The sequence below is a fragment of the Pseudophryne corroboree genome, chromosome 2, assembly GCF_028390025.1.
Source record: "Pseudophryne corroboree isolate aPseCor3 chromosome 2, aPseCor3.hap2, whole genome shotgun sequence".
Lineage (NCBI taxonomy): Eukaryota > Metazoa > Chordata > Amphibia > Anura > Myobatrachidae > Pseudophryne > Pseudophryne corroboree.
The window spans coordinates 546,347,715-546,374,775 of NC_086445.1; the positions used below are offsets into that span (position 1 = coordinate 546,347,715).

General features: G+C 46.0%; 1 long non-coding RNA gene across 1 annotated transcript; it reads left to right on the forward strand.

The window, feature by feature from the left end:
- Nucleotides 1-946: 946 nt before the first annotated feature.
- LOC135050959 (uncharacterized) lies at nucleotides 947-27,061 on the forward strand. Its single transcript, XR_010241945.1, has 2 exons — nucleotides 947-1,094; nucleotides 26,703-27,061. It is a non-coding gene; the product is annotated as an uncharacterized LOC135050959 (long non-coding RNA).

A 27,061-nucleotide genomic window follows, 5' to 3' on the forward strand; every position in this document is an offset into this window, starting at 1 on the left:
TGGTTCGGGCTCCTCGGTGCTGCTTCTGGTAGAGATCACGATTCCCAGGCAGGAGAGAAGGAGGGAGGTGGAGGAGGGAGCCGCAGCAGCGCTGTGTTATTGGTGGAGGCGCTGCTGCTGCTGTCCCAGTCCTTCACCATAGGCTGTCCTCCGCCGTTGTGAATGCTGGGATGCGCTTCACAGCGGCGGAACACAGCCTATAGGGAAGCAGAGAGACAGCAGCAGCAGTGCCTCAACCAATAAAACAGCGCTGCTGCGGCTCCCTCCTCCTCCTTCCCCCTGTGTCCGCTGAGCTCCTCTCCTCTCCAGGCGGCTGTGGGCTGCGGGCAGCGGTTGCCGGCAGCACACAGCGGCATGTAATGAGTCAGTTTGACTCATTACATGCTTTGGGCCCTGGACAGTGGCGGGCCCCAGTGCAACGCACTGGTTGCACTGGCGGTAGTTCCGCCTCTGATAGGAGTTAATTTACTTTGCGGCTCCCACCATTAGAATTGAGATATTGCGGACACATTGATTGAGAGGGGCAGTATGATTATTTACAACTAAGAGATATCACCCCCGTTAGTCTTTAAGATCTATAATCTTTAATAAGAGTCCTTCTTCTTCGTTAGAAGCCCACTTTAGTGTATTAAAAGCACTTATTATGCTTCATAGAAAACTAATCTACTACTGCCCATTATTATGCTATATTATTGAATTACACAATTGGATTCTGGATTATAATACACTAGGAGATATTTTGTCACTTATAAATTTTTATAACTATTGAGGAATTTTCTGTGTCACTTCTGCCCGCCGACGCAAACCACAGATGTTCATAAGTGGTTGGCGGCGGCAAGCGGAAGCAACGAACCTCCCGTTGGACAGAAGTCATCATATGACGCGGCCGAGGGTTCCGCAAGTGGTTGGCAGCTGGTGGTTGGCGGAAGTAGCCTGGAATCGTCACACGCCGCGATGGGAACTAGTTATTCGGGCTTGTGGGAGCACTCTTAGTGGATGCACAAGGAGTCAGAAAAAACATGTACTTCCTGTAAAAAGCCTGGAACGCAATTCGAGCATGGACATCATGGAGAAGTAATGTAATTGTGATTTATGTAGGTTTGATTACCTCTGTGCGTCCACTCTAACCTGAGTTGAGCTATGTAGTGGATAGCATTAATTGATAAAGTGATGTTGATTATGTGAGGCCAGAAGTTGCAGGTTGTGATCCACTACCTGTGTGAATGATAAGGGGGCGGCCTTAGTAATTAGTCCACTGGTATATATAGGCCCATTTGGGCTCTGATGTGATATGCTTTTTCACTTGGGCATCTGGTCTTGAGGAAGGGCCATGCTGGGCCCGAAACTTCGACAACTGCCTTTGTGTCGCAATGTGAAGCAATAAATTCACTTTCATCATTATTGTGAAGCATGGTGAGTGCCCTCTGTTCACTTGGATACATTTGGCCTATGGTGGATTCCACTTGGAAAGCCTGATATGTAAGCACACCAGCAACAGTATATAAGGAATACAGAGAGTGCCACTATGATCTATGGATTATATATATATATATATATATGAGTCCAAATCACGGCACTCCTCGTTCCCAAAGTTGCTTGTAAACTCACAGGTAAATGGCCGGTGCCCTCCCTGGTTACAGCCACGGCTGTGTCCAAATGTAAAAGCAGAATCTGGGCGGCACTCACGGCGCAGAAAGAACAGACAAACGAGTCTGAAGGTTTGCGATCAACGTTTCAATGTCTTTTATAACATTTTCGTATATATCTATCTATCTATCTATATCAGGGCCGGTTCTGGTGCTCTGTGCGCCCCGGGTGGCAATAGGGGGCGTGGCTTCGTACGGAAATGATGTGCGGTGCGCGATGACGTCATCGCGCACCGCACAGCAAAGGTCCTCTCCACGAAGGGAAACTAGACGCGTACGCGTCTAGTTCCCTTCGTGGAGAGGACCTTTGCTATGTGGTGCGCGATGACGTCATCGCGCACCGCACAGTAAAGGACCTCTCCACGAAGGGAAACTAGATGCGTACGCGTCTAGTTTCCCTTCACAGCGGCAGCAAAGGGCAGCGGGGGGCACACAGCAGCAGCGGATCTTGCCCTGGTGTGGCGCCCTCCGGATGGCGCCCTGCGCCCTCCGGAAGGCGGCGCCCCGGGCAAAAGTCCTGCTTGCCCGCGGCAAGATCCGCTACTGATATATATATACATACACACACACACACACACATATATATATATATATATATATGGGTTTCTATGATGTGAGGGATAGTCAATATGTGGTGACATGGTTTGACACAATGAGTACTGGGGGAGCCATGATATCAAGAGACTCAATATGGAGTTCATGATATCATGATGTGTGGAGAAAATCTAAATGGGCAAATATCCAGTGACAGATTGTATCAGGAGGAGGGCTGAGGGAATAATATCTGACATGTTATAGGTATATTGATCACTAATACCCCTTTCACACCGCACAAATAACCCGGTATCGACCCGGCATAGTGCCGGGTCGACACGGGTCAGTGTGCGGTGTGAAAGCGCCATGTCGGATTTCCCGGGATGCCTGACCCGGTAGTTCAACCTGTGTTATAAGCAGTGTTATTCCCGGGTTGAAAACCGGTTCAGTGGCTATGCAAACGGAATCCCCGGTTGAGACGATTCGGGACCCGTTTACAAGATAGGGAGAGGCGGCGCCGCCTCCACCTCTGCCCCCGCTGCTGGCTCTGACCCCCACCGCTAAGGCAGTATGCCGGGTCTGGAAGCCAACAGAAAGAGGTAGGAGAGTCTCCAATACCGGATCCCACCCGGGAAGGACCCGTTTCTAATTCCCGGGTGGGATCCGGCATTGAAGATGTGAAAGCTTTTTATTTTGTGTAGCGAACACCATGGTCATCTCTGTGTTATGTGGCATTCATTTGGAGGCAGTGGTGCAAGTAGAATTATTTTCTTAGTGGTACTGATAGTAAAAATGGGTGTGGTCACGTGTCATGAGGTGGCGTGGTCACACAAAACTAGGGGAGTAGCTACATGACAATAGGGGCATGGCCACATTATGCCACACTGTTATGCCCCTTACACATTATGACAAACACCGTAATGCCCATTACACATTATGCCACACACCGTAATGCCCATTACACATTGTGCCAGACAACTTAATGCTCAATACACATTATGCCACACCGTAATGCCTATTATATATTATTCCACACACCGTAATGCCTATTGCATATTATACCACACACAGTTATGTCACTGACACCATTTTATGTTCCACACACAGAAATACCCCCTACAAATTATGCCCCATAGTAAGGCTTCTATTTAATTGCTGCCAGGTGTTTCATGGCAAAAGATGCAGCTTCCTGCATTTTCTCCTGGCGGCATCAGCATTCACGGCACTTCTGGGTAATGCTATACATGCAGTAGCGTAATTATACATTTTGCGCCCCCCCCCCTCCCCCCATGGCATTTTAGTGCGCTTACACGCATTATGCCCCCTGTAGTGTTGCTTACACACACAATGCCCCCTGCTGGGCTGCTTACACGCATAATGCCCCACTAGTGTAACTTACATACATAATGCCCCCTGCAGTGCCGCTTACACACATAATTCCTCCAGTAGGACTTACTGCCCTACATGTTAGGGGTTCTTGCTAGTTGCCAGGTGTTACATGTTCATTATCAGGTGTTTCTTGCTCATTGCCAGGGGTTGCATGCTCATTGCGGACAGAGACCCTGCACCCTGTGGCGCTTGGGGTGGGCTGGTGGTACTGCGTACCAACCACCATATTTTTTAATGGTACTCCATACCACTCCATACTACCCTTCTTTCATCACTGCTTGGAGGCTCTCTGTATTGTATATTGGTTACTACAATGCTTTTTGTTATTGTATGGGAGGTCATTAGAATGTTCTCTGTATTTTATGGTGGAATTTAGGATGTTCTCTGCATTTTATAGCATTCACCTATTATTACTAGAATGCTCTTTTTGATGTATATCCATCACTAGGGTGCTCTATATTTTGTCACTAGGATGTTATATTTATTGTATATCTGCTACTAGGATACTCTCTATATTGTACAAGTAATTAGAATGTTCTCTGTATTATATAACTAACTAAAGTAATCTCTGTATTGAATGATGGCCACTAGGATGCTATCTGTATTGTCTGGCAGTCACTAGAATGCAGTCTGTATCATATGGAGGTCCTAGGATGTACTTTGCATTGTATATTGGGGGTCATTCTGACCCGTTCGCATGCAGCAGTTCGTCGCTGTGGTGCGAACGGGTCAGAAATGCGCATGCGCGGCACCCGCAATGTGCACGCGCATCATTGCCCAGCAACAGCCGTTGCCGGGCAACGACCAGAAGAAAGAAGAAAATGATCGCTAGCACGATCGCAAGATGATTGACAGCGGGGAGGCGTTCCGGGGCTGATACTAACCGTTTTCTGGGCGTGGAGATCCGAATGCAGGTGTGTCCAGGCGTTTGGAGGGCGGTTGTCTGACGTCAATTCCAGGACCTTTATCGCTGGATACATAGCACAAGTTAAGTAACTGCAGGGCTAGTCTTGTTCTGCACAAAACATTTTTAGCATAGCAGGGCTGCACAAGCGATCGTAGCCCTGCTATGCTAAAATACACTCCCCCATAGGCGGCGTCTAGTTGATCGCACGAGCAGCAAAAAGTTGCTACGTACGATCAACTCGGAATGATCCCCATAAGTTCTTAGAATGCTCTATGTCTTTTATGGTCGTCATTAGGATACTTTCTACATTGTATGGTGATAACTTTATCTCTATGTTGTATATCTGTGCATGCTCTCTATAATTTGCATAGTCACTAGTATGATCTTTGTATTGTATATTTAACATGAGTACTGGCCAAAGTATTATGAAAACAGTATAATACTTTCCTGTCGGACCTCATTGATGCATGAGCTACCATACATGCAATGGTTTATACCTGGAAGCTATCACTTTTCTCCCATCCCTTTACTGGAACAGTAGTTTTTTTTGGAAGATCTGCCCAAACTTTAATAACTGCAAGTGGCTATATTGATGCCCTAGAGAGTTGGACATAACATAACTAGAGTGGTGTACACAAGACCCATTTCCATACTTCACGTGTACCAAAATGTGTACATATCTATATTTCTGCATAGCTTAGATTTGTGCATTGGTGGAGTGGGGGTGGGAGATCTTTTTGTGGTTACTGCTGTAATGTGAGACCTTACATAATGCCTGTATCTTACATATGATAGGCGAGTGTAAATGTGACACATTAGCCCTTTATAAAATCACAGGGTCTGTTATAGCGCTAGACAAAAATCTAACCGTGGTCAATCAAAATCTGACCATGTGTAGTAAAAAAAGTTCTATTTAGCATTTCAAGCTGGACACACTCTAGCACCATGTGGTTCCTCTGTGATAACTTGAAACCAGTCCTAATCCAGGTTTGTATTCCCTGCAGGGATTGGCTACTATCCTCTAACAATGAACAACCCACCATATGTAGGACTGCATTGGGATGATCTTGGCATTCATAGTGCAGTGGATGCCAGAGTAACAGTGTAAAGTGAAAACTATATTAAATACTATGTGGAACTATAGTACCCAGAAAGGCTTAGCGACCATTACATAAACTTGTATTTATAGAACTATAAGCACCAGCATGACCGTGATGACTAGATTATGCTGGAACTTGAAGAACTAGAAGCACCAGTATGTTCTGGCAGCCAGGGCCATTGGAACATAGGACGTAACTGAAAAAGCCACAGACATTGTAGACAATCTTTTTAACTAAAGAACTCCCCCTGAATGTTTATTATACTCCTAAATCTATAGGAAATGTTCTTTATTTATTATGGACATAATCCATAGGTATTTGAAATGAAAATCCATAACAGACCAAGTTTACTTGCTCCAAGTGGTGCTACAAGGCAAATGATCCAAGGGTTTATTACGCACAAAGCCAATCAGAGCAGTTTGCATCTGACTGGCTTTAACTTAGGAAAACTGTTCTGATTACTTGATCACAAAGTGACCCCTTGAGCTCACTTAGATTAAATAATTGTTGTTGCTGTTCTGCAAGGAGCAAGTAGCTTTGCTCTGTTGGACAGCTTCAGGAATGTGGAAAAACTATGTAATAAGGGCTGGTACACACCAGAATGATGGCCTGTCTGAGCGATAGTCGGGACAATTTCCCTTCGTCCCAGACTAAGCGAGATTGGCTGTACACACTGCAATTGTATGAACAATGAAACGATATCTCGCTGCGTCCTTCATTTAACTGCACCACATCGTACACAATATTTTCTAATTGGTCATGCAGCATTGCTTGCTTGAATACGGGGGTAAAATTGTAAACATGGAAATGCTCATAGTGTGACAGAAAAAAACATTTTTAGTCCGTTACATTAAGGTTACATTGCCTATTTCTTTTATTCTATGTTTCTGGAGTGTCTTCATTTTTAAATGGAACATGCAGGCTTCATTGTCTCTGGAATCTAAGGTTAAGTACCACTGCCTGTACTTCACTATCTCTACCTACACAGTGCATTGCAGTGGTAACCATACAATAGAGAGCATTACCACGACTGCCATACAATGCAGAAACTATCACAATAACAGCTATATAATGCAGAGCACATCACAGTGACTGCCATATATTACAGAAAGAATCAGTGACTGCCATGTAATACAGAGATCATCAGTGACAGCCGTACAATAAAGAGAACATCAGTGACTGCCATATAATATAGAGACCATCGGTGAACCCCATACAATGAAGAGAGAATCAGTGACCACAATATAGTAAAGAGAGCATCAGTGACCACCATATACTACATAGAATATCAGTGACTGATATATAATACAGAGTATCAGTGACCAATATATAATACAGAGAATATCAGTGACTATCATATAGTACAGAGAGCCTCAGTGACTGCCATATAATATAGATAACGCAAGTGTGTCTATATGTTTTGAAAGGGAATAAAGAAGTATTAAAAAATATGGGTCATGCAGAGTTGATCCTAATTGCTCCCAAAATATCAGGCACAATTTGTGCTCAATAAAAAAAAGCTACAATTGCATGCAAAGCTAAAACTATCTGAAGATGTGTCCCAGTTATCAACTCTTATCATATGCACCTGGGTTAACCCATGAGTGCGTTAAATATACTTATATCTCACATGTACCCATTTTTAAACAATTATTTTTTTATGTAACAATGAAATTACTAAAATCTCTCTAACAGCAGTAATAAATCACCAATCAGCGTCAGTGGTGCATTTGTAAATAAACAATAATAATAAATAAATAAACAATAACAAGTGATTCTCGAGTTCAGGGGACCATTATCATGATAGTCTATTGCACATGCCGTTGACCACACACAAATAATATGGCTTTGCTAAGGCATGTAAGGTATGTTTCCGGGTCTTGGCCAACATATAATCGCAATTGTGGGGCCCTGGGCAGCTGCCCAGTGAGCCCATATGTTAAGATGGCCGCAGTTGGCTTGCCTTTAATATAAAAGATGTTTTATAAACTGCAGCAATATACATCATCTTTAAATAACTTTACAATATAATTATATGGTGCATTCTTATTTGCAGTTATTGGCTTACTAAACTGGATGCAACATTCTTATATGTTAATGTATATAATCTGCTCTGGCTCCTAACAGCATATAGTAAGATTCAAACTGAAACACTAAATGTTGCACTTTGGTATTGTTAAAGTATAAAACATATTGGTGCACAAATGCATATATCTTTCCCCAGTGGGATAAGTTCGTCCCAGATGCCCGGAGGCAAGATAAATATTGGTGTCCTCCCCCTCGCTATATATGGATAAATATATGTATGTATATATATATATATATATATATATATATGAACAGATGGAGGGATTAATGCGTAACCTCAGCAATGATAATGTCCCACTGCTAAATGCTTATTTAAGTGAGGAAGTAGTCTGTGACTGATTAAAAAAAATTAAGATTAATAAATCGCCTGGTCCAGATGGAATTCACCCAAGGGTTTTCATTGAGCAAGACCCCTATATTTGATTTTCAATGACACACTTACATCAGGCACAGTTGCCAAAGACTGGCGTATAGTGGAAGTAGTGCCGATATTTAAAAAGGGAAGTAAATCTGAACCGGGTAATTATAGACCAGTAAGTCATACATCTATAGTGGGGAAAGTACTGGAAGGTATTTTAAAGGATAGAATACAGGAGTTCCTTGAAGCCAATAAGGTTATCAATAGGAATCAACATGGATTTGTGAAGGATAGATCATGTCAAACTATTATAATAGGCTTTTATGAAAAAGTTAGTGTGAACCTAGATCATGGTAAAGAGGTGGATGTAATCTTTTTAGACTTTGTTAAAGCTTTCGACATGGTACCACACATGAAACTAATCTATAAATTAAGAGAAGTGGGGCTAGGAAGCACAATATGCACTTGGGTTAGAAATTGGTTGGATAATAGGGAGCAAGTAGTGGTAATTAGAACTTTTTCAAAATGGACTGAAGTGCTAAGTGGTGTGCCCCAAGGGTCTGTACTTGGACCACTCTTGTTCAACATTTTCATAAATTATCTAGAAGTAGATCTAGACAGAGAGCATGGTGTAAATTTTTTCAGATGATACCAAAGTGTGTAAGGTTATAAATTCGGAGGGGGATGCTGAGTCTCTTCAGAGCGACTTATTTAAACTGGAAACATGGGCAGCAAAATGGAGAATGAGGTTCAATACTGACAAATGTAAGGTAATGCACTTTGGTAGCAAGAACAAAAATACTACCTACATACTAAATGGGGAAAAACTAGTATATTCTGTACTGGAAAAAGATTTAGGTGTTCACATAGATAACAAACTTAGCAGTACAGGTTGAGTATCCCATATCCAAATATTCCGAAATACGGAATATTCCGAAATACGTAATTTTTTGAGTGAAAGCGAGATGGTGAAACCTTTGTTTTCTGATGGCTCAATGGTGGTCATTCCGAGTTGTTCGCTCGTTGCCGATTTTCGCTATGCTGCAATTTGTTGCTAAATGCGCATGGTACGCAGCGCGCATGCGCTTAGTTATTTAACTAAAAACTTAGCAGTTTTGCTGTTGATCCTGCGGCGCTTTTCAGTCGCACTGCTGATCGGTGAGTGATTGACAGGAAAGGGGCGTTTCTGAGTGGTAACTGAGCGTTTTCCAGGAGTGTGCTAAAAAACGCAGGTGTGTCAGGGAAAAACGCGGGAGTGTCTGTAGAAACGGGGGAGTGGCTGGCCGAACGCAGGGCGTGTTTGTGACGTCAAACCAGGAACTAAACGGACCGAGCTGATCGCAATCCAGGAGTAGGTCTGGAGCTACTCAGAAACTGCAAGAAAATATTTAGTAGCAATTCTGCTACTCTTTCGTTCGCTATTCTGCTAAGCTAAGATACACTCCCAGAGAGCGGCGGCCTAGCATTTGCAATGCTGCTAAAAGCAGCTAGCGAGCGAATAACTCGGAATGAGGGCCCATGTACATAAACTTTGTTTAATACACAAAGTTATTAAAAATATTGTATTAAATGACCTTCAGGCTGTGTGTATAAGCTGTATATGAAACATAAATGAATTGTGTGAATGTACACACACTTTGATTAATGCACAAAGTTATAAAACATATTGGCTAAAATTACCTTCAGGCTGTGTGTATAAAGTGTATATGAAACATAAATGCATTCTGTGCTTAGATTTAGGTCCCATCGCCATGATATCTCATTATGGTATGCAATTATTCCAAAATACGGAAAAATAGGATTTTGGTACCTACCGGTAAATCCTTTTCTCGTAGTCCGTAGAGGATGCTGGAGTCCACATTAGTACCATGGGGCATAGACGGGTCCACCAGGAGCCATTGGCACTTTAAGAGTTTGAGAGTGTGGGCTGGCTCCTCCCTCTATGCCCCTCCTACCAGACTCAGTCTAGAAACTGTGCCTGAGGAGACGACATACTTCGAGAGAAGGACTTAACACAGATAATGGTGAGATTCATACCAGCTCACACATACAAGGCACGTCAAGACAACTAGCTTGAACTACTCAGCAACAGCTGAAACATTACTTACCAAGTAACAATGCAGTACTCAACTAAAACGAAGTTGTACTGAACCAAATAACAATAGCAGGAAAACTAAGCGCTGGGCGGGCGCCCAGCATCCTCTACGGACTACGAGAAAAGGATTTAAAGGTAGGTACCAAAATCCTATTTTCTCTTATGTCCTAGAGGATGCTGGGGTACACATTAGTACCATGGGGATGTACCAAAGCTCCCAGAACGGGAGGGAGAGCGCGGAGCCTCCTGCAGAACTGATTGACTGAACTTCAGATCTGAGGCCAAAGTATCGAACTTGTAAAACTTTGCAAACGTGTTCGACCTAGACCAAGTTGCCGAGACACCCCAGGCAGCCGCCCAGGAAGACCCCACCTTACGAGTAGAGTGGGCCTTAACAGATTTTGGACACGGCAGTCCTGCCGTAGAATAAGCGCGCTGAATAGAGAATCTAATCCAGCGAGAAATAGTCTGCTTAGAAGTAGGACACCCAATTTTCTTGGGCTCATATAGGACAAATAGAGAGTCCGACTTCCTGTGACGAGAAGTTCTCTTCACATATATCTTCAGAGCCCTCACGACATCCAAAGACTTTGAAGTAATTGAGGAGTCAGTAGCCACTGGCACCACAATAGGTTGGTTGATATGAAAAGCCGACACAACCTTCGGAAGAAACTGCTGATGAGTCCGGGGCTCAGCTCTATCTTCGTGGAAGATCAAGTAAGGGCCTTTACAGGATATAAAGCCCCCAGCTCGGAGACACGTCTAGCAGAAGCTAAGGCCAACAAAGTGACCGTCTTCCATGTAAGAAATTTGAGCTCCACCTCCTGTAGAGGCTCAAACCAATCCGACTGGAAGAACTGCAACACCACGTTAAGGTCCCATGGCGCCGTAGGCGGTACAAAGGGAGGTTGGATATGCAGAACTCCCTTCAAAAAGGTCTGAACATCAGGGAGGGCAGCCAATTGCTTCTGAAAGAAAATGGATAGGGCTGAAATCTGGACCTTCACAGATCCCAACCTCAGACCCATATCCACTCCTGCTTGCAGGAAGAGGAGGAAACGTCCCAGTTGAAATTCCACCGCAGGAAACTTCTTGGACTCACACCAAGAAACATATTTCTTCCAAATACGATGGTAATGTTTTGACGTTACCCCTTTCCTAGCCTGTATGAGGGTAGGAATAACCTTCTTCGGAATGCCTTTCCGACAAGAATCAGATGCTCAACTTCCATGCCGTCAAACGTAGCCGCGGTTAGTCTTGATAGGCGAACGGCCCCTGCTGCAGCTGGTCCTCCCGAAGAGGAAGATGCCTTGGCTCTTCTTGCATTAGATTCAGAAGGTCCGCGTACCAAGCCCTTCTTGGCAAATCTGGGGCAATGAGGATCGCTTGAGCCCTTGTTCTCCTTATGAGCTTTAGGATTCTTGGGATGAGTGGGAGTGGTGGAAACACGTACATTGACTGGAACACCCACGGAGACACCAGGGCGTCCACTTCCACTGCCTGTGGGTCCCTCGACCTAGAACAATAACACCGAAGCTTCTTGTTGAGACGAGAGGCCATCATGTCTATTTGGGGCAATCCCCAAAGATCTGTTATTTCCTTCAAAACCTCCAGATGGAGTCCCCACTCTCCTGGATGGAGATCGTGTCTGCTGAGGAAGTCTGTTTCCCAGTTGTCTACTCCCGGAATGAATATGGCTGACAGCGCTAACGCGTGTTTTTCTGTCCAGAGGAGTATTCTTGTCACCTCTGACATTGCCGCTCTGCTCTTCGTTCCGCCCTGTCGGTTTATGTAAGCCACTGTTGTTACGTTGTCCGACTGCACTTGGATGGCTCGATTTCTCAGAAGAGGGGCCGCCTGAAGTAGACCATTGTAGACCACTGTCCTTGAAAGGTTACTCCTTGAGTGACTGCTCCCCAGCCCCTGAAGCTCGCATCCATTGTTAGCAGGACCCAGTCCTGAATCCCGAACCTGAGGCCTTCTAGGAGGTGAGGCAATTGGAGCCACCAGAGGAGAGAAATCCTTGCCCTTGGCGACAGACGAATTCTCTGATGCATGTGGAGGTAAGATCCCAACCACTTGTCCAGGAGATCCAGTTGGAAGGGCCGAGCATGGAACCTCCCGGAACCTCCCGTACTGGAGAGCCTCGTAGGAGGCCACCATCTTTCCCAATAGGCAAATGCATTGATGAACCGACACCCGGGGTGGCTTCAAGACATCCCGGACCATGGATTGGATCACCAACGCCTTGTCCCATGGAAGAAACATCCGCTGCACTTCCGTATCCAGGATCATTCCCAGAAATTACAATCTCTGGGTTGGTTCCAAATGTGGCTTTGGAAAATTCAGAATCCACCCGTGACTCTGGAGCAGTCACGTTGTGAGAACAATGGACTGCAGCAGCTTCTCCTTGGATGATGCCTTTATCAGGAGATTGTTCAGATAAGGAATGATGTTCACACCCTGCTTGCAGAGCAGCATCATCATTTCCACCATCACCTTGATAAACACCCTTGGTGCTGTGGAGAGGCCGAATGGCAGGGCCTGGAACTGAAAATGACAGTCCAGGAGTGCAAAGCGGAGATAAGCCTGATGCGGTAGCCAGATTGGAATGTGAAGGTATGCATCCTTCATATCCAGTGATACCAGGAATTCCCCCTATTCCAGACCTGATATCACCGCCCTGAGAGACTCCATCTTGAACTTGAACTCCTTTAGAAAGGGGTTCAATGATTTTAGGTTCAGAATGTGCCTGACCGAACCATCCGGTTTCGGTACCACGAAAAGGTTCGAATAGTAACCTTTGGTCAGCATGTGAGGTGGCACCGGCACAATGACCTGTGCCTCCACCAGCTTTTGGACAGCGTCTTGAAGCACTGTGCTGTCCTCCAACAGAGTTGGTAAGCCCGACTTGAAAAAATGATGAGGAGGGAGACTTTGAAATTCCAGCCTGTATCCCTGAGACACAATATCTGCTACCTAGGAATCCAGGCCGGACAATACCCAGACATGACAGAATTTGTCTGAGTCTCGCTCCCACAGGCCCCACCACCGGGCCGTGCAGTCCACTGTCATGCGGAGGACTTTGGGGTACCTGAAGCAGGCTTTTGTTCCTGGGAACCTGCAGCGGCAGGTTCCTCGGACATAACCTTACCTCCCCTAAAGAAGGTATTGGATGATCTGGCCTTTCTAGGCTTGTTAGGCTGAAAGGACTGCTGCACAGCTGAGAAGGATTTCTTCGGAGCAGGTGCTGCTGAGGGAAGAAACGGAGACTTACCCGCTGTAGCGGTGGATATCCACGCGTCTAGAGCTTCCCCAAAAAAAGCCTGACCTGTATAGGGTAGCGACTCCACACTTCTTCTGGATTCCGCGTCGGCCGACCACTGGCGGAGCCACAGTCCCCGACGAGCTGAAACAGACATGGAAGAAATTCCCACAGCGATGGAACCCATGTCTTTCATGGATTCTACCATAAAACTTGCAGAATCATGAATGTTGCGTAAATACAATGCAACGTCATCCCTATCCATGTCATCCCTATCCATTGTATCCCAATCCTCAAGCAAGGGAGCCGACCACTTCACTATTGCCTTTGCAATCCATGCACTAGCAATAGTGGGACATAATATGGCCCCTGAAGCAGTGTACATTGATTTAAGCGTGTTATCAATCTTCCTGTCTGCCGGCTCCTTTAAGGCGGTAGATCCTGGAACAGGTAAAACCACCTTTTATGAGAGTCTGGATACAGATGCGTCAACAATCGGCGGGTTTTCCCACCTTTACCTATCCTCCTCAGGGAAAGGAAATGCAACCAGAATCCTCTTAGGGATCTGAAACTTCTTTTCAGGGTTTACCCATGCTTTTTCAAATATAGCATTCAGCTCCTTTGACGCAGGGAAGGTTAGCGAGGCTTTCTTATTTTCAGTGAAAAAAGCCTCTTCAACCTGCTCAGGTGTGGTATCATTAACATTTAACATATCCCTGATAGCCTCTATCAACAATTGCACCCCCCTTGCAAGAGATGCTGACCACCGCAACACATCCCCATCACCATCTGTAGTGTCAGAATCGGTATCCGTGTCGTCTTGTGTGACATGCACAAGCGCACGTTTGTGGGGGTATATAACGGGGTATCCTGAGGTACCAGACACAGGCCATACTGCCATAGAGCTCTATAATACCTGGGTTACAGATTCATTACTAGCAACCCTGTCAGAAATCTGAGAAATCCAAGTTTTGATAGAGGAAAACCACTCTGGTTCCCTTGCTGGTATCTGTGCTAAACCAGTGCTAACCAGATTACATGGAATGGGATCATCCTGGGAGGATAAATCCTCTGCAGCATATGACACAGTGTTAGATAAATTCCTAATGGATAAGGATATCCAGGGTTACGGAGCATAGTCACGCACTATGGTTATTATAAAAAAGAGGGGTAAAACGTAACGGCAGTCATCAACTTCAGTCAAAATTTTATACAAAGTAATCGTGCATAGGAGACTACAAATAGGTTGAACTCGATGGACAATTGTCTTTTTTTCAACCTTAGATACTATGTTACTATGTTATGTTACTATGTCCCTGGACATAGCTAAAGGAGACCACCAAACACTCCACACACACAGGTGGGGGCAGACAGAGTTTCTCCCCCAAGAATGGCAAGAGAGAGACAGAGATTGGAGCCAACCCACACACAGCACTTTGTAGCAAGGAGAAACCCCTTGTCAGCGCTGACTGTGCTCCTTAATAGGACACGCAGTCGTATTACAGCCTCCCCTCCCTTCTACAACCCCCTGGTACCGTATACAGTAAGCTGGAGTTGCTGTGGAGGGACCTGAACTTCCTCTCAGCGCTTGCAGGCAGGAAAAAGGCACTGGAACGCTGCTGGTTCCACTCTGAGGAGAAGCTCCACCCCCTTACTGGTGCTGTCTTCCCGCTCTTCTGATGATTATACTGGCCTGAGGAAAGTTGCTGGCTGAGATCCGCGGAGCCCGACAGGCTTGCTGACCAGTGTGGGGGGTAAGTGCTGGCCCAGGGCGCCCCTCACAGTGCCGCACTATGTGCCTCTGGTACCATCCCAGGAGCGCGGTTAATACCGCGCTCCCTCCCCATTGCCGCCATCTTCACTCTCTTCTGCTCTGTAAGGGGTTGGCGGCATGGTGCTGGGGCGAGGGGTTCCCCTGTGGCGGAAACCGATCAGACCCCTCTGGAGCTCAGTGTCCAGTCAGCGGAGTCAATGGCTCAGATCCCACAGGGCGGACACTACTCCCCCCCCTTAGTCCCTCGCTGCAGGCAGGCTGTTGCCAACAGCCTCCTGTAAAAAAATTAACTCTAAAATAAAACTTTACCAGAAAAGCTCAGGAGAGCTCCCCTAGCTGTGACTGGCCCCTCTGGGCACATTTTCTAGACTGAGTCTGATAGGAGGGGCATAGAGGGAGGAGCCAGCCCACACTCTCAAACTCTGAAAGTGCCAATGGCTCCTGGTGGACCCGTCTATGCCCCATGGTACAAATGTGGACCCCAGCATCCTCTAGGACGTAAGAGAAAATCCGATATCCAAAATACTTCTGGTCCCAAGCATTTTGGATAAGGGATACTCAACCTGTAGTACTCAAAGTAGGAATGCAGCAAATAAGACAAACGAGGTATTAGCATGCATAAAATGGGGAATTGATGCATGGGATGAGAGTGTTATACTCCCATTATACAAATCACTAGTGAGGCCAAAGGTTCATATACGAGCGACCAAATTGATTAAGGGGATGGAGACACTCGAATACGAGGAAAGGCTTGCAAGACTAGGCATGTTTACACTGGAAAAAAGGTGATTAAGAGGGGCCATGATCAACATTTACAAATATATAAGGGGACAAAGAGCTAGCGGGTATTTGTTTTTGGTAAGATCATCACAAAGGACACGAGGACACCCGCTTAGGTTAGAGGAGAGTAGATTTCATACACAGAGACGGAAAGGTTTTTTCACAGTATGGACAATACATATTTGGAATTCCCTGCCTGAAAGAGTAGTAATGGCGGACTCAGTCATTGCTTTTAATAATGGGCTAGATAAATTCCTGATGGATAAGGATATTCAGGGCTATGGTAGGTCAAGCATGCTCTATAGTGATAGAAAAAAAAAAAAAAAAAAAAAAATATATATATATATATATATATATATATATATAAGAGTAATAGACATAATGGCTAAACAATTCCCACAGTTAAAATTAGTCCTAAAAATATTACAGTAGGAGATCACAAACAGGTTGAACTCGAGTCCGAACGGCAACATCTGGAACTGGTAATGGCAATCCTGTACTGCGAATCTCAGATAAGCTTGGTGAGGAGGATAAATGGGAACATGCAGGTAAGCATCCTTTATGTCTACTGACACCATGAAGTCCCCCTCCTCCAGACTGGAAATCACTACCCTCAGGGATTCCATCTTGAACTTGAACCTTTTCAGGTAGAGATTTAGATTTTTCAGGTTTAAAATCCGTCTGACCAAGCCGTCTGGCTTCGGAACTACGAAGAGGCTTGAATAAAAACCGTCTCCTTGCTGTGACAAGGGTACCAGGACAATGACCTGATCCTGACATAATTTTTGAATTGCCGTTGTTACTGCCTCTCTTTCTGGAAGAGAAGCTGGCAAGGTCGATTTGAAAAATCGGCATGGGGGGACGTCTTGAAACTCTAGTTTGTACCCATGGGACACTATTTGTAAAACCCATGGATCCAGGCCAGATTGAATCCAGATTTGACTGAAAAGTTTCAGACGTGCTCTCACCCGAGCGGACTCCCGCAAGGGAGCCCCAGCGTCATGCTGCAGATTTGGCAGAAGCAGGGGTGGACTTCTACTCCTGCAATCCGGGAGACGCTGCGGATTTCTTTCCTTTTCCCCTTCCCCTACCTGCAAAAAAGGGGGAACCTATGGCCTTTTTGTATTTGTTGGGCCGAAAGGACTGCATGTGAGAGTGATGTGTCTTTTTCGCCGGTGTAGGAGCATAACGCAAGAATGTCAACTTACCTGCGGTAGCCGCAGAGACTAACGCATCCAGCCCATCACCAAACAAGGCCTCGCCTTTATACGGGAGAGCCTCCATATTTCTTTTGGAATCTGCATCAGCATTCCACTGGTGAATCCACAACGCCCTCCGAGCCGATACTGCCATGGTAGCGGTTCTTGATCCCAAGAAACCAATATATTTAATGGATTCTAGTACGTACGCAGCAGCGTCTTTGATATGACCTAACGTTAGGAGTATCTCGTCTCCATCTATTGTGTCAAAGTCTAATGACAAGTTTTCTGACCACTTTTCAATAGCACTACTCACCCACGCACAGACAATGGTAGGCCTGAGTAGTGTCCCATTGGCCACATCAATAGATCACCTCATTCACTTGCAGTCTGTCGGCTCCTTAAGTGAAGCCATTCCAGGCGCAGGGAGAAACACCTTTTCTCTTTTATGACAGGGCCCTGTCTAAAATGCGGGGTGACTCCCACCTTTTGGAAAAAGGTAAGCTGCCTTAATTCCTTTTGGGAATCTGAAATTTCTTTTCAGGTTAAATCAGACTCCCTCCAAGAGATTGTTCAACTCCTGAGGTGGAGGGAAAATTACATTACTTCTTTACGAAAGTAAACCCTCTCCTTGTGGTAAAAGAGTGGGCTTCGTAACTTCTAACACCTCCTTTATAGCTGAAACATGTTTTGAATGCTTTTTGCTAACTTAGGACCTATTCCCCTGGAATCACTAGTGTCGACACAGGAATCAGAGTCCGTGTCGGTATCAGTTTGTACTACTTGTGCAAATTTGTATGTGACCCAGAGGGGTCCCTGTGGATGAAAGGCAGAACTATTAAAAATCACATCTTCAACAGATTATATTCAGTTTTCTGTATGAGATTCAGTCCAACCTCTTACTGATATGATTCACACTATCATGTAACCTTTCACCCAGTCAGGCTCTTGGTGTCATATTACACCTCTGTGTCCCTAACATGTCTCCCACAGTGGAAGAGCTCCCTGCCCCAGACATGTCACACACGTGCACAGCAACACCACAGACACTCCGGGCTTATAGGGGACAGACCCACAGTAAAATCTGTCAGAGACACAGATAGGATTTGCCAGATCACAACCGAGTGCCAGTAACACAATGTCTGTGAACACAAAATGCCCACTGACATGCAGCGCTTTTATAATGTCAATCACACAATTATATAGCACCAAATTCACTGTGGTCCCCCCTGTTTTGCACCCTGATACTTGTTCAGCAGTGAAGGAGGACCAGCGTTCTTCTCTGCAGCCTGGAAGGAGAGAAAATGGCGCTGAGCAGTGTGCTGGCTGACTGAGGAGGAAGCTCCACTCTTCAATGGCGTGTTTCTCCTCAGCTTTTATGAGGTAATTTTTTATACTGGCGGGGGTAGGACTGTGCCTCAGCAACTTATGCCCCTTATTTATGCCAGTTTCAATAGGTTTCATGCTGCCCAGGGCGCCCCCCGTGCCCTGCACCCTGCAGTGCCTGTGTATGTGTGGGCAACATGGCGCACTGCGCTCCCGCCAGCCGCGCGGTCCCTTTAGCCGTCACCTTGATTGAAGATCTGTCTTCTAAAACTCACCTGTCTTCTGACTTCTGGCTTTGTGAGGGGGGTGATGGCGTGCTGTGGGAGTGAGCATCTAGGCACGGCTAGCGTCCATGGCTCCTGCGGAACCATCTATACCCCATGGTACTGAAGTGGACCCCAGCATCCTCTAGGACGTATGAGAAAATTAAGTACCCAAGTGGTTTGGATCATGCAAAATACGAAGCAAGACAGGTGTAAATAAATATATTTTTTGTTTTAATGGCACCTCTTAAAAATATATGTGTAAAATGAGTGTGCACTGTAGAATAAAGTCACTGTTGTATTGATGAAGCACATATCGATAAATAGGTGTGTTTTGCCATGTGTGACCAATTGCGCGCAGTCATTATCATCAGTGTTACATTTACACCAGTGTGAGAGCACCTTACTCAACAAGTTTACTGTACTTTGGCCACACCTGCATGCCCTCTGTGCCCGCACATTCCACATTCCAGCCCTGATTACAGCCTTCTGCTGTCATTGGGGGTAATTCAGACCTGATCGTAGATGTGCTAAATTTAGCACATCTACGATTAGCTTCCCTGACATGCGAGGGGACGCCCAGCACAGGGCTAGTCCGCCCCTTCCCTGTCGCACAAGTACAAAAGCATTGCACGTTGGCAATGTTTTTGTACTTGAAGAGTAGCTCCCCACCAGCGCAGCTCCTGCGTGCTGGCAGGGAGCTACCTGTCGCTGTGAGGGCCGCTGTGGCTGCATGTGGTCGCGCAACCGCCGTGGCCCGCCCCCACCAATGGTCTGGGCATGCCTGCATTGTCTGGACCGCGCCCCCTAAATGGCGGCCAAATGATGCCGGCCCGCCCCCTCCCTCCCTCCCAGCGACCGCAGGCCGTCGGCTGTCTGGCATGCGCTGGGGCACTGCGGCGCTGGCGCAGTTCAGACTTGATCACTGCTGTGTGAAAACGCACAGCAGCAATCAGGTCTGAGTTAGCCCCATAGTTCGTGAGTACACATAAAAAAAAGACAATGGGCCTAATTCAAGGTTGAACGCAAATGTATTAGCAAAAGCAAATTGCAACATCTGCAAAGTAAACGCAAATCTGCAAAATAAAAAAAACCACACCCACAGTGCAATCTAACAAGAAAAATAAGAATTTACTTACCGATAATTCTATTTCTCATAGTCCGTAGTGGATGCTGGGGACTCCGTAAGGACCAAGGGGGAATAGCGGCTCCGCAGGAGACTGGGCACATCTAAAGAAAGCTTTAGGACTATCTGGTGTGCACTGGCTCCTCCCCCTATGACCCTCCTCCAAGCCTCAGTTAGGATACTGTGCCCGGACGAGCGTACACAATAAGGAAGGATTTTGAATCCCGGGTAAGACTCATACCAGCCACACCAATCACACCGTATAACCTGTGATCTGAACCCAGTTAACAGCATGATAACAGAGGAGCCTCTGAAAGATGGCTCACAACAATAATAACCCGATTTTTGTAACAATAACTATGTACAAGTATTGCAGACAATCCGCACTTGGGATGGACGCCCAGCATCCACTACGGACTATGAGAAATAGAATTATCGGTAAGTAAATTCTTATTTTCTCTAACGTCCTAAGTGGATGCTGGGGACTCCGTAAGGACCATGGGGATTATACCAAAGCTCCCAAACGGGCGGGAGAGTGCGGATGACTCTGCAGCACCAAATGAGAGAACTCCAGGTCCTCCTCAGCCAGGATATCAATTTTGTAGAATTTTACAAACGTATTTGCTCCTGACCAAGTAGCTGCTCGGCAAAGTTGTAAAGCCGAGACCCCTCGGGCAGCCGCCCAAGATGAGCCCACCTTCCTTGTGGAGTGGGCATTTACAGATTTTTGGCTGTGGCAGGCCTGCCACATAATGTGCAAGCTGAATTGTACTACAAATCCAACGAGCAATAGTCTGCTTAGAAGCAGGAGCACCCAGCTTGTTGGGTGCATACAGGATAAACAGCGAGTCAGATTTCCTGACTCCAGCCGTCCTGGAAACATATATTTTCAGGGCACTGACAACGTCTAGCAACTTGGAGGCCTCCAAGTCCCTAGTAGCCGCAGGCACCACCAATAGGTTGGTTCAGGTGAAACGCTGAAACCACCTTGAGGAGAAATTGAGGACGAGTCCTCAATTCCGCCCTGTCCGAATGGAAAATCAGATAAGGGCTTTTTTCAGGATAAAGCCGCCCATTCTGGCACGCGCCTGGCCCAGGCCAGGGCCAACAGCATGACCACTTTTCATGTGAGATATTTTAACTCCACAGATTTAAGTGGTTCAAACCAATGTGACTTTTGGAACCCAAAACTACATTGAGATCCCAAAGTGCCACTGGAGGCACAAAAGGAGGCTGTATATGCAGTACCCCTTTTACAAACGTCTGAACTTCAGGGACTGAAGCTAGTTCTTTTTTTGGAAGAAAATTGACAGGGACAAAATTTGAACCTTAATGGACCCCAATTTCAGGCCCATAGACACTCCTGTTTGCAGGAAATGTAGGAATCGACCCAGTTGAATTTCCTCCGTCGGGCCTTACTGGCCTCGCACCACGCAACATATTTTCGCCAATTGCGGTGATAATGTTTTTGCTGTTACATCCTTCCTGGCTTTGATCAGGATAGGGATGACTTCATCTGGAATGCCTTTTTTTTTCCTTCAGGATCCGGCGTTCAACCGCCATGCCGTCAAACGCAGCCGCGGTAAGTCTTGGAACAGACAGGGTCCTTGCTGGAGCAGGTCCCTTCTTAGAGGTAGAGGCCACGGATCTTCCGTGAGCATCCCTTGAAGTTCCGGTTACCAAGTTCTTCTTGGCCAATCCGGAACCACGAATATAGAGCTTACTCCTCTCCATCTTATCAATCTCAGTACCTTGGGTATGAGAGGCAGAGGAGGGAACACATACCCTGACTGGTACACCCACGGTGTTACCAGAGCGTCTACAGCTTATTGCCTGAGGGTCCCTGGACCTGGCGCAATACCTGTCGAGTTTTTAATCATGTGGAAGACTTCTGGGTGAAGTCCCCACTCTCCCGGGTGGAGGTCGTGCTGAGGAAGTCTGCTTCCCAGTTGTCCACTCCCGGAATGAATACTGCTGACAGTGCTATCACATGATTTTTCGCCCAGCGAAGAATCCTTGCAGCTTCTGCCATTGCCCTCCTGCTTCTTGTGCCACCCTGTCTGTTTACGTGGGTGACTGCCGTGATGTTGTCCGACTGGATCAACACCGGCTGACCTTGAAGCCGAGGTCTTGCTAAGCTTAGAGCATTGTAAATGTCCCTTAGCTTCAGGATATTTATGTGAAGTGATGTCTCCAGGCTTGACCATAAGCCCTGGATATTCCTTCCCTGTGTGACTGCTCCCCAGCCTCGCAGGCTGGCATCCGTGGTCACCAGGACCCAGTCCTGAATGCCTAATCTGCGGCCCTCTAGAAGATGAGCACTCTGCAACCACCACAGGAGGGACACCCTTGTCCTTGGTGACAGGGTTATCCGCTGATGCATCTGAAGATGCGACCCGGACCATTTGTCCAGTAGGTTCCACTGGAAAGTCTTGCGTGGAATCTGCCGAATGGGATTGCTTCGTAGGAAGCCACCATTTTTACCCAGAACCCTTGTGCATTGATGCACTGAGACTTGGTTCGGTTTTAGGAGGTTCCTGACTAGCTCGGATAACTCCCTGGCTTTCTCCTCCGGGAGAAACACCTTCTTTCTGGACTGTGTCCAGGATCATCCCTAGGAACAGAAGACAAGTCGTCGGAACCAGCTGCGATTTTAGAATATTGAGAATCCAATCGTGCTGCCGCAACACTACCTGAGATAGTGCTACACCGGTCTCCAACTGTTCCCTGGATCTTACCCTTATCAGGGAATCGTCCAAGTAAAGGATAACTACAATTCCCTTCCTTCGAAGGAATATCATCATTTCGGTCATTACCTCAGTAAAGACCCGGGGTGCCGTGGACCATCCCTACGGCAGCGTCTGAACTGATAGTGACAGTTCTGTACCATAACCTGAGATACCCTTGGTGAGAAGGGTAAATTTTGACATGAAGGTAAGCATCCTTGATGTCCCGAGACATCATGTAGTCCCCTTCTTCCAGGTTTGCAATCACTGCTCTGAGTGACTCAATTTTGAATTTGAACCTCTGTATGTAAGTGTTCAAAGATTTTAGATTTTAAAATCGGTCTCACCGAGCCGTCTGGCTTCGGTACCACAATAGTGTGGAATAATACCCCGTTCCCTGTTGCAGGAGGGGTACCTTAATTATCACCTGCTGGGAATACAGCATGTGAAAGGCTTCCAAAACTGCCTCCCTGTCAGCGGGAGACGTCGGTAAAACAGACTTTTGGAAACGGCGAGGGGAATACGTCTCGAATTCCAATTTGTACCCCTGAAATATTACCTGAAGGATCCAGGGGTCTACTTGCGAGTGAGCCCACTGCGCACTGAAATTCACTGAGAACGGGCCCCCACCGTGCCTGAACTTGTAAAGCCCTAGCGTCATACTGAGGGCTTGGCAGAGGCGGAAAAGGGTTTCTGTTCCTGGGAACTGGCTGATCTCTGCAGCCATTTTTCTCTCCCTCTGTCACGAGCAGAAAAGAGGAACCCTTTTGTCCGCTTGCCAACCAGGACTGCGCCTGATAATACGGCGTCTTATTTTGAGAGGCGACCTAGGGTACATCCCCTTTTTTAAGGCAATACTTCCAAATGCCGTTTGGAATCCCTGACCACTTTACTGGTAGAATACAACGCACTTATACTTGATGCCAGTCGGCAAATATTCCGCTGTGCATCATGCATATATAGAAATGCATCTTTTAATTGCTCTATAGGCAATAATATACTGTCCTTATCTAGGATATCAATATTTCCAGTCAGGGAATCCGACCACGCCAACCCAGCACTGCACATCCAGGCTGAGGCGATTGCTGGTCGCAGTATAACACCAGTATGTGTGTAAATACATTTTAGGATACCCTCCTGCTTTTTATCAGCAGGATCCTTAAGGGCGGCCATCTCAAGAGAGGGTAGAGCCCTTGTTCTTACAAGCGTGTGAGCGCCTTATCCCCTGTAGGGGGTGTTTCCCAACGCACCCTAACCTCTGGCGGGAAAAGGTATACTGCCAATAACTTTTTAGAATTATCAATTGTCATCGGGGGGAAACCCACGCATCATCACACACCTCATTTTATTTTTCAGATTCAGGAAAACTACAGGAAGTTTTTCCTCACCAAACATAATACCCCTTTTTTGGTGGTATTCATATTATCAGAAAAGTGTAAACATTTTCCATTGCATCAATCATGCAATGTGTGGCCCTATTGGAAATCACGGTTGTCTCTTCACCGTCGACACAGGAGTCAGTATCCGTGTCGGCGTCTGTATCTGAGGTAACGGGCGCTTTAAAGCCCCTGTATGAGACGTCTGGACATGCACAAGCTGAGTAGCCGGCTGTCTCATGTCAACCACTGTCTTTTATACAAAGCTGACACTGTCACGCAATTTCAACAGTACATCCACTCAGGTGTCGACCCCCTAGGGGGTGACAACACTATTACAGACACTCTACTCCGTCTCCACATCATTTTTCTCCTCATACATGTCGACACCAACGTACCGACACACAGCACACACACAGGGAATGCTCTGATAGAGGACAGGACCCACTAGCCCTTTGGGGAGACAGAGGGAGAGTTTGCCAGCACACACCAGAGCGCTATATATATACAGGGATAACCTTATATAAGTGTTTTTCCCTTTATAGCTGCTGTATTGTTTATACTGCGCCTAATTTGTGCCCCCCTCTCTTTTTTAACCCCTTTCTGTAGTGTAGTGACTGCAGGGGAGAGCCAGGGAGCTTCCCTCCAACTGAGCTGTGAGGGAAAATGGCGCCAGTGTGCCTATCATCACGTCCTTATCATCCGTTTTTCTGTATGTTTTGGCAGGGGTTAAATGCATCCATATAGCCCAGGAGTTATATGTGATGCATTTATTTTAGCCATATAAGGTTTTTATCGATATATTGCGTCTCAGGGCGCTGCCCCCCCAGCGCCCTGCACCCTCAGTGACCGGAGTGTGAAGTGTGCTGAGAGCAATGGTGCACAGCTGCGGTGCTGTGCGCTACCTTATCTGAAGACAGGATCGTCTTCTGCCGCCGATTTCACCGGACCTCTTCGCTCTTCTGGCTCTGTAAGGGGGCCGGCGGCGCGGCTCCGGGACCCATCCAGGCTGAACCTGTGATCGTCCCTCTGGAGCTAATGTCCAGTAGCCTAAGAAACCCGATCCACTCTGCACGCAGGTGAGTCCGTTTCTTCTCCCCTTAGTCCCACGATGCAGTGAGCCTGTTGCCAGCAGGTCTCACTGAAAATAATAAACCTAAACTAAAACTTTCACAAAGAGCTCAGGAGAGCCCCTAGTGTGCACCCTTCTCGTCGGGCACAGAAATCTAACTGAGGCTTGGAGGAGGGTCATAGGGGGAGGAGCAAGTGCACACCAGATAGTCCTAAAGCTTTCTTTAGATGTGCCCAGTCTCCTGCGGAGCCGCTATTCCCCCTTGGTCCTTACGGAGTCCCCAGCATCCACTTAGGACGTTAGAGAAACAACAAATACACAAAAGAGGAGTCACCGTGAATGGTGCACTTACCAACATAAGCTAATCAAAGGAATACACCTAAAATTCAGAATGAATGTACCTGGGCCCTGGGCTGTGCATACAAATACAGTATCTGCAGATAGCCAAGCAAAAAGTACAGAAAAGTCAATGCAGATTCTGCGTCGCTCAATACCTGCCCAGAATCTACATTTACTTTTTCTGTACTTTTTGTTCGGCTATCTGCATACCTGCGTATGCACCGCCCAGGACCCAGGTACATTCATTCTACGGTTACTTTGCAGATGTTTGCAAATTTGCTTTTGCTAATACATTTGCGTTCATCCTTGAATTAGGCCCAACGTCTTTTTTTTCATGTGTGCACACGAACTATGATAGCAGAAGGCTGTAATCAGGACTGGAATGTGAAATGTGCGGGCACAGAGGGCATCCATGCAGGTGTGGCCAAAGTACAGTAATCTTGTTAAGGGAGGTGCTCTCACACTGGTGAAAATGTTATTTTTTTATGCAGATTTGCATTTACTTTGCAAATGTTTGCAAATGGGCTTTTGCTTATACATTTGCATTCAACCTTGAATTAGACCAGTACTTTGTGAAGAATTGTGTATGCGCATTTAAAAAAAAACTGCAACTTGCACCCAAGTAAAGGCACAAATTGTGATTATATTTCAATCTGCTTCAGACCCTATGGGCCAGATGTAATGAAGTCCGTGTTGGCCGAAGGTGCGGGATGCTGGACGAACTCGGAATTTTTTTTAAAGCGGCAATCATGTGCAAGGTAAAACCATGCCTTGTAAATGATTGCAGCTTTAAAAAAATGTCCAAGTTCGCACGGGAATCCGCACCCCCGGCCAACTCAGAATTTATTACATCTGGCCCTATGTGTGCTCTACTCATAGCCTTAAGGAGTTATAAAGGTAGAAATACTGTTGCTTTTGTATTATATAAATAACATTCACGTTAGGATGGTGTATGTACAAATCACAGGTCCAGGAACCAAACAAAATGGCCGTCATATAGGAGTGTGATTCCTTCATCTCTAGAATTATGTTTGTTAATGTCATTGTGCATCAAGAGCCCCTTCTTAATCGATCATTCCCCCTATATAGAGCTGGGAGTACAGCAGCCTCTGGCACAATTGCTCTAAGCTTAATGGAGTTCCCGAGGGCCCCACCACTTTACAAGGTGAAAAGTTGACTTATAAAGAGGCTGTCTCAAGCCTTTTTGATATCATTATCAATATATTACTTTAAAGAACAATTAATAAAGGGTTTTTTGTTTTGTTTTTTACAACTGTGCCATGTATTCAATAAATTTAAAGCATAATTTGCTTTTCATATGTATATTTCTGTTCCACAGGTTATCATGCTGCAATTGTCCTCACTTCTGAAGAAGCATTACTCAGACTACAGCAAGATCTCAGTATTTATTGAATTCATTTCAAGCCTGACAACACCAGCAGAGACAATATACCAAGGACACCATCTTCTAGAGCAAATTTTGAGCAATGTATTGTATCCTTGGTATACAAGACTATTACACAGCAGTAAACTTCAAAAGCCTACTTCTTGTTGTTTTTTTTATACAGAGCAACTCTGGAATGCTCTTGTGACTTTACTTTTCTGTATGAAGCAATATATGACTGCTGCAATGCATATGCATTTGAGACGTATTGTAGGGTTTCTAAGAGAATAAAAGAAATGTCATATTTTGAAAAA